Source organism: Sinocyclocheilus anshuiensis, unplaced genomic scaffold (assembly GCF_001515605.1).
Source record: "Sinocyclocheilus anshuiensis isolate Anshui unplaced genomic scaffold, SAMN03320099.WGS_v1.1 scaffold1132, whole genome shotgun sequence".
NCBI lineage: Eukaryota > Metazoa > Chordata > Actinopteri > Cypriniformes > Cyprinidae > Sinocyclocheilus > Sinocyclocheilus anshuiensis.
The window spans coordinates 225257-234642 of record NW_015552678.1 but is presented as its reverse complement, the minus strand read 5'-3'; the positions used below and the strand labels follow the sequence as shown (position 1 = coordinate 234642).

The window sequence follows — 9386 nt, the reverse complement described above, 5'->3', positions numbered from 1 at the left end:
AAATCAAAACGACGGTGGGGGTCGGTGACACGGTGGGCAAGTGACCGTCAGCACCGTCTATCGCGGCAAGCCTACCTCTGACCATCATGGCCTCCTCACAATCCTCATATCTGCTGAAGCGCTTTGAGTGCCTAGAAAAGCGCTATATAAATGTAATGAATTATTATTATTATTATTATCTCTACCGTCTCTCTGATTACAAATGGCAAACAGCCCAGAAAAATACAAACAAAAAGTTTCACAGCTTCAGATATGTTATTGCGTTCATAATTCACATTTACCAAAACTCTCTGGGTCTTCTTCCCACATGGTTAGCTCTTCCTCTGTCAGCAGAAAGTATTTGGATACCAGTCTCCTGCCAATCTCCGTCAGCGTTTGGTGTGTAAAGAATGCGGTCTTAATTTTATGTGCCTCCAGGCTCTCTGGCTTATTGTCTACAATGCATATTGCAACATAACTTTAATATACAATCATGCATATAGTAATGTTCAAGATATTAGATCATTCATTAAAACATCTCATGTGCTCCTACAGTCCATTAGTAAGGCGATAAAACATTAAAACGGGAGGCATTTTTATATCAGTTTACTTAAATTTCTATCTAAGGAACCTCAGTCATGATCGAACAGCCAGATTTCATTATGAACATCTCATCGATTCACTCTTGCCCTCTACCAACTCAGAAATGCCCTTGATGTGTTTAAAGGCTGTTATCCATTTCCTATTCGAATAAGCTAGTACTTTAAAATGGAGGCACGCCATGCCAAAGTCATTACGCTGCTTACCTTCAATGTTCTTGGCAGGTTTGTAGGCATCGTTTTTGACGATCATCTTGATGAGGTTCATGCACTGTACAATAAAACGCTCGAAAACAACTCCCTCGCCAGCCTCAGTGAACACGTAGCTGACTGCGAACTCCAGCGAACGCTGAATGAGAGGTATGAAAGGCCACGGGTGATATTCCAGGAAGTCCAGAAGCTAGTAAAGAGCATAAGAGGCAACGTTAAACCACAGTTCAGGAGTACAACATCTCAAGTATAAGTGCCTAGATTATTTCCTTTGCCCTCTAACTGACTGAACTTTTAGACTTACAACTTTGGTGAACAAAATGATGGTCTTCTCAAGCTTTTCCCTGCAAAGACTGCCTGGTTTAACTTGCCAGCCTGCAAATAGTATAAAAAAATATACAAATTCTATCATTATTTACTTACCCACATGTTGTTTAAAACCTTTTGGAGCTGCCGAGCTCCAAAATGACAAAAATCTCCATAAAGTATCATAAAAGCAGTCCATTTGTGGTATTCTCAGTCTTCTAAAGGCCAAACAGACCGAAATTCAAGCTCTAACTCACTGAAAATCCAATCTAGCTCTTCTTCATGAAGGTTCAAAATCTGTCTGAATGATTTGTTCACAAGTTTGCCTGATCCGGTTCCGGATTACCACTTAATCACTGGAGGGTTTTCTAGGAATATAGATTTGTGTCTGTTGTGCACATAAAGTTTCCGATTTGCTTTAAAAGCCTTAGCGCATAAGACATCTGAACTACTTTTTATAATATATTTTTGGTGCTTTAAGGTCATTTTGAAGCTTGACGGCCCCAGCCCTCAGTAGGGGCTTTCGCACCGGAATAACCTTTTCATAGTTCCTACAACTATTAACAGAACTACCTACTTTTTGGCGTGTTCGCACCAAGTCAAGTCAAGTCAAGTCACCTTTATTTATATAGCGCTTTTAACAATACAGATTGTGTCAAAGCAACTGAACAGCATTAATTAGGAAAATAGTGAGTCAATAATGCAAAATGACAATAGTAAACACTCATTTTTCAGTTAAAGGCAGTTCATCATTGAATTCAGTGATGTCATCATCCAGCTCAGTTCAGTTTAAATAGTATCTATGCAATCAAGTCAACGATATCGCTGGAAATGAAGTGTCCCCAACTAAGCAAGCCAGAGGCGACAGCGGAAAGGAACCAAAACTCCATCGGTGACAGAATGGAGAAAAACCTTGGGAGAAACCAGGCTCAGTCGGGGGGCCAGTTCTCCTCTGGCCAGACAAAACCAGCAGTTCAATTTCAGGCTGCAGCAAACGTGTGCAGAGGACTCATCTGGTTCCTGTGGTCTTGTCCCGGTGGTCGTCTGAGGCAAGGTCTTTACAGGGGATCTGTATCTGGGGCTCATCTAGTTGTCCTGGTCTCCGCTGTCTTTCAGGGCTGAACTACAGGAACTAAGAACGGTTTTAGTTCTAGTTCTCCATTTGGGGGAACTAAATTAGCTCCTACTTCAGAGTACAGTCTAAAACAGTTCTATAGGAACTACCAGTGACACAGTCGGTGCGAATGCAACCAGGAAAATGGCCTGAGGGGGAAATTGGTTCTCCAGGAACCACCCTGCTGGCTTCCTAGGACTACACTGTGAAAAAGCTCCTATTCACATTCATTATATGACAAAGAGGGGCCAAAATTCACTTTTTGTGTTCCACAGAAGCAAGTAATTCATTTAGGATTGGAACTGCATGAGGGTGAGTAAATGACAACAGCATTTTCATTTTTAGGCGAACTTTGTCTTTAAAGCATCACTTGTCATTGATCACATTGGCTAAATCAGTCAAACGAAAGCCAAAAATTACAAAAACAAAAAAGCAGCCCCAAACGGCAAAGACTAATCGGTTTCCTTACAAGTCAGCACTCAGGACAGCGTGATACAGTGTGATAGAGCAGGGTAACCTTTCAAGGGGATTGGGCATCAATTTCTCGGTACGCAGAGAAATGAAGAAATTAATAGAACCAAAAAAGCCTGGATTATTTGGGGGACCTTATCTGGCCCAGAGTTGATATTTCACATTCTGTTTGCTCATAAGCTAAGTCTCTCATCCACGCTGAAATAGCAACAGGCCGAATGGAACCTGACCTGCGGCCCAGCCAGGAGAACATATTGCCTGTGATATCACCAGTAGATAACAGCTTGCTTCTGTCTCATCTGATGATATATAACTCATGCAACGACGAGGCTGGGAAAAGCAGGGCACAGTGTCTCCAGGTGAAACCATTCAGATATGGCATTATTGTCTTTTGCTTGAGCAGAAATTTAGTTTGAGCCTTTAAAGTGGTGATCTTTCAGAAATAAATTAGTTCGGCCTTTGACTATGCACTCTATATTCAAGCAATAAAGAATTCCAGCCCGTCAGAATTAACCTTGTGCTCTCAATCAGAAATATCTAAAAGTTATTTTCGTACAAATCCTTTTTTACTTAGAATATTATTTTCGATTAAGCTGGAGAAAAGATCATATTAAAGTATAAGGAACCAGTAATATTTCAAAATGCACAGCTTTTTATAGAAATGTATTTATTGGTCTTTAAAAAACTGTAGATGGGTTAATGACTTAAACTGACATTCAAAAATTAACAGGAAAATTTTATTTTCTTCACTCAATATCACATAACTGAACTCTGTAACCTGAAAAATGGCTGTTATCTCTGGATAGGCTGAGGATTAAAAACTTCAAATCCTCAAATCAAATGTTTATTTCTCCTAAATGGTTTTTCCTCCAAATCCAATTCTGCTACAATACAATAGCACTTTATTTCCCAAATGGGAATAGCTTTGAATAAAATTTAATTGGAAAAAGTCTCACGGTACATTGTGAAGGGAAAAAGGTCCTTAAAGGGGTTCTTAGTTTCTTTGTGAAAAAAAAAGTTTTCCACAAAGAAATGAATAGTACTAAAAATACTTAATTAACTGTCATATAAGTAGCCTAACTGTTGTACATAGAGTTGGTTGGCTCACGGGAACAGACAGGTTGATATCACATGACCAGTCAAATGCTACCTGCTTTATCGCAGTAATCTCCTGTTACTGGATACTTTTGCTGACAGAATGAATCATGGCTGACTGCAAATAGCACATTTTTACTATGGCATCAACTGAAAACTTAAACTAAGCACAACATAGAAAATTCCTCAGTGCACCTTAAAATCTAATTAATTTACTGTTCAAAAGTTTGGGGTCAGTAATATTTCTTTTAAAGAAATTAATTTAAATAAATTAATAAATACATTTTATATATAAAAAAATATATATTTTATATTATATAATAATATTATATTATTTAATATTGAATATATTAATTTTTATTCAGGATTTATTAATGTGTTTATGTCAGGCAATTTACTACATCATAAAAAGTGTATATGTTAAAAAGTTTGTCGATGGAAAAAACAACTCAAAAACACCAATGGAATTAGAAAAAGAGAAAAGCATGCATTACTCACAGCATTCTAGAAACTGCTTTAGGCGCTCAAAGACTGCATTGAGGAAGCCCTAGGGATGCAGACAGAGATAGTAAATGAAACATTGGTATCAGGTGTGGTTAGCGACCACGGTGCTATTGGTGCTGACAACATCTAGGCTTTCTTGGGTCATGTTGAAGGTAGATTTGGCAGGAAGCCCCAGGCAATCTTAACTCAGGTTGGAGAAGGACAGGCTGTTTACGTGGTGTGTCGGAGGAGAGATTTAGAGAGTGCCTGCCATGCCAGGATACAATCCTAGAATGGTCGTTAAATATATGGAACCAGTTTGATCAACACAGGGCACAAGTAACACTGAGCTGACAGATGGAAATTTCTGCACCACAAACAGTAAATTACAGCAGTAAATTTGCTCTTAACACTAAAACTTTGCAGTCAATAAACAATGGCCTAACTGACTGTCATTGTAGCAGTATAAATGAAGTGAAAATGCTACTGTGTGTATATTTATGTACAGTCAATTTCTTTATAGAGGCGGCAGCTTTCCCACAAGTAGGCGTGATTTCAGCGCAAAAAGAAAAAAAAAAAACCGGACGCCACCAGCGTTTGAGAGCAGAGGATACCGCCCATTTTTTCAAGATTTTGATCACTTATTTTATTTACTTGGCGGATTTTTTCATCATTCAAATTTGGCTGAGTGGTTAATAATACATTTTTCTGTGGTGTGACAAACTCAGAACACATATTTAATATTGCCTTTACAGGGACTTTAAGATGAACTGCACACACACATAAAAGCATGAGCTATCTGACAAAACTTACTCATTTTCAATGCCATGCAATTTCAAACACAGCCAACATTCAAGTATGATGATATAGAATATTTTGTAAATACATTAAATATATAAATAAATAAAAAAATAGGTTACACTTTATTTTAAGGTGTCCTGGTTACAGTGTAATTATACATTTAAGTATGGGGTAATATTAATTAACTACATGTACTTACTATATGGTTAGGGTTAGAATTAGGGTTTGGCTTAGGGTTACTTGCATATAATTATGCATAATTTATTGTTATTATAATTGTAAATACACGTAACATATGTAACAAGGACACCTTAAAATAAAGTGTTACCGAACAATATAAAAGTACCATATTTCACTTAAATGTATTAAATACATCAATATGTATTTATATACATTTTTATAAAGAATACATTAACAGTATTAGTATAAACAGTTTCTATATTCCTGAAGTATACAGCCTATATTTTAATATATAAATTACCATTAGGTTTTATATAATTTAAGAACAAAAAACAGAATGAAAATTTTCTTTTTTAATGTAAAAACAAATTATATATAAATATTAATATGAAAAACCATTACATATAATATGCATATATTATTATTTTATTTAGTGTTTAGCAGTTTTTGTTAATATTTTAAATTGGATTTTATTGTTTTCTTTTTAATTTAGTTTAATATTTTTTATATTTTTGTCATTTTTATTAGTTTTTTAATATGTCTATTGTAGTTTTTATAAAATGTTAGGTTTTAGTTTTACTTTTTAGTTTATTTAGTTATTGAGTGCTGTAACTTAAACTTGCTTAACTTGCTTTGGCAACTAGCTGAAATATACAACACACTTCTTATTTCAGTTAATGTTTATTTTATTTCAAGTAATGAAAATGTTTTTATGGTTTTGGCTTTGGTTTTAGTTAACAATAATAACCCTGATATATATTTAAAGTTCAAACACTCTATTCCTGTATATATTTTAAGATACAAGTAATCAGCAAGTTTTATATAAATTTATACAACAAACAATAAAAAATAATATATACTCCTGAATGTATATCATATAAAGACAAGATTTTGCGCTAAGCCGATTTCCATCAGTGACTGACTGGTAAGTATATTTCCCTCTCTACTTCCTGTTATATGCTTTTGCCATTAGCAGTTTAAACAAAAAAATTGTACTCCCTGCGATGTGATTTCTCACTGGTGACTGAACACCGTGTGAAGTCCACTTCAGTCAAAGGTAGACTAAAGATGTTCTGCGTTTAATAATGATGGAGTAATGATGTACTGAGGATGAAGGGGATTGGGAAAAAGTTGGATATTTTATGACACTGACTGTCTGGCTTTGAGCAGGAAAGATGACATTAAAGTCCAAGAGTCTCCAGAGAGACAAGAGAGCTACAGCCCTACCGGGAGATCACCGTGTTTCTGTAGCTTGGCAGTTGATTGATAGCCGGAGGCAGCAGCTCATTGAAAATATTCTCTTTTGAGTTGTCTTACCTTCAGAATGGATCAACAATGGTGCCATCATCATTTCCTTTACCGCAACTAATAAGCTCAAATTCAAAATGTCAGTGGCACAGGCTCCAAAGACGTAGTCGTCCTGACAGTATAACAAATGGACTGCCGGATCAAGGGTTGAATATATAAACTTAGAATAAAAATGGGATCTTCTCTGAAGCAGAAAGGGAAGAAATGGGAATGTCAAATTCATATGAATATACTGTGAATATTTAATATATCACCCAGCGCTACTATAAAGACATCTCTATGTACTATATATAGACAGTATGTGTGTATATGAAGCAATCCTAACTGTCCTTTGAGACTAACAAATACATTTTAAAGCTCAGCGTAACAGTTATTACATGAAATCTTTTCTGCACTGTTGCACTGTACTGTCAATGCTACAAAACTTTTTCTTTGACTCATTGTTTCCTGCCAATTTCAGTTTTTTCAAAGACTCATTAAGGTTTAGGAAGGCTCGCATCATTGTAATGTGAAAATGATCTCTGATAAGCTAACTCCCACAGATGCATTAAGAGATGAAGGCACCATATGGGCTTCCTGCAGAGGCTGGCTGCACTTCAGCATGTGCTTTGTGCCGGCAAATTCTCCTCACATTCAGATTATGCTGTGACAAAACTCTCAGTTAACCCATTTAAATACAACAAAATGAACAAATAAATCACTATTATTTTGCACGTGCCAACACAAAATGTTGTGTTTCAAGGAAAGATATTCTAATGTTTAATGCACAATTACCACAGGACACATGTAATACATTAAATATTCACATTGACCCGTTTTTTTTTTCCCAAGCCCCATCTTCCACTTGAGAATGAATGAGCATCTCATTTATGTGCAATGATTTCTTTTTAATGTCAGAACTCCAACATCATAACCCCCCAGGTTGATTTTCCTTGCAAACAACTACTCGGTTTTCACAATTTAACCTGCATTTCCTCAAAATTAGTTGGTATGGGTGCAGAAGTGTGATTAAAAAGTGTGATTAGCCGTTTAAAAAGTGAACACAAAAAAACATCAGCCCTGGCTTTGAGATCACATCTAAACAAGCAGTAAGTAAATATTAGAAACAAAACTATTTTGCTATTATATATAAATGATGATAGACCTTCTTTTATTGTTTGAAATATTCCAGAACTTACCATGACTTCCATGTTGTTGTGCGGCTCAATGAATCCATGCACAGTAAGCTTCCGAAGAACTGCAAGTGGAACAAATAAATATACAACTGTTACTTAATAAATGCCATATATTTGTCTCACAAAACAAATTGTATTGCTAATAATGGGTAAGAAAAGAAAGAAAAGTGTGTGTATGTTAATATTTAAAAAGTATTTTACATGAGGATGAAGAAAAAGCCTTAAAGGTATAGTTCACCAAAAAATGAATTACTCACCCTCATATCGTTCCAAACCTGTAAGACTTTCGTTCATCTTCAGAACACAAATTAAGATATTTTTGATGAAATCCAAGAGCTTTGTGAGCCTGCATAGACAGCAATGTAACTACCACATTCAAGGCCCAGAAATGTAGTAAGGACATTGTTAAAAAAAAGTCAGTGGTTCAACCTTAATGTTATGAAGCTACGAAAATACTTTGTGTGCACAAAGAAAACAAAAATAATGACATTATTCAACAATTTGTAGGGTCAGAATGCTCTCTGGTTTCATCAAAAATATCTTAATTTGTGTTCCGAAGATGAACAAAGGTCTTACGAGTTTGAGGGTGAGTAATTAATAACAGAATATCATTTTTGGGTGAACTATCCCTGTAATTCCAATCTGTATGCTTAGTATGCTTACAATAATTATTTCACTAATTTTACTAGGATTTACATGAATGGTTAAAGAGAAAGTGTATATCATGGGTCACCATTTCTTTTAATGTCTTCATTATTTCAAAAAATTATTTTGCCTTTAATTGTTTTAATACACTGAAAATGTTCCTGTAAATGTAACCACAAATATTCCATGCATTCTCTAATTTAATAGTCATTAAAACTGCAATTGTAATATTTATTTTAAAAAAATTATAAATGCAGCAATTCCAATAGGGTCCTCGCACCGTGGTGCTCGGGCCCTAATAAAAAGGACAGGTATGTATAATTAAAGTATTTCTCACCAAAGATTCCATCATGCTTTCCAAGCAATTATAATTATAAGAAACAGTCATGTAATAAAATAAGAAAAAGAAAAAAAGAAAAGGAAAAAAAGAAACATTACAAGCAATAGAAAAAAAATACAGGAATTTTCTTATCACCTTTTCAGGGACATATTAGAATCAAGTTTTCAAGTAAACACTGAGAAATTGACAGGACGACTTTTTGGCATTTTTATTATTTAGATTTATAGCCCTAATTTTACAAAAATTAAAAATGAAATATTTAGACAAGTAATTATATTGGATTAATAAAGTGGTAGTCACCTACGTTTGGGTGCAACCACCTGCTTCTTCCATTTTATCACAAAATCCTTTCAAATACATTAATGTTGATTGAATGAGTTTGTCTGACAAACAGGCAAGTAATTAAAATTAGCAGAATATTTTCCGTTTTTAAGCCTGACTCTCTGTTCGTGTTTGATTGCGGACGGCTTTAAGCTACTAAAGTTATCCAGCCGAGAGCAGTGAGTGGCTTGCAACATCAACTCAACCAGTGTCTGTGCTTTTATGTATAGCTGCTTAAGTCTGTAATCTGCAGGCGTAGGCTGGGAAATTTTCTAAGAAGCAATGAGTTTTAGCACTGGCTGTATGTGTGTGTGTGTGTGTGTGTGTGTGTGTGTGTGTGTGTGTGTGTGTGTGCACTT

At 35.4% G+C, this 9386-nt stretch overlaps 1 pseudogene; it reads right to left on the bottom strand.

The window, feature by feature from the left end:
- LOC107667511 (importin-11-like) overlaps positions 1–9386 on the bottom strand; it is a 149330-nt pseudogene that overhangs the window by 108203 nt on the left and 31741 nt on the right.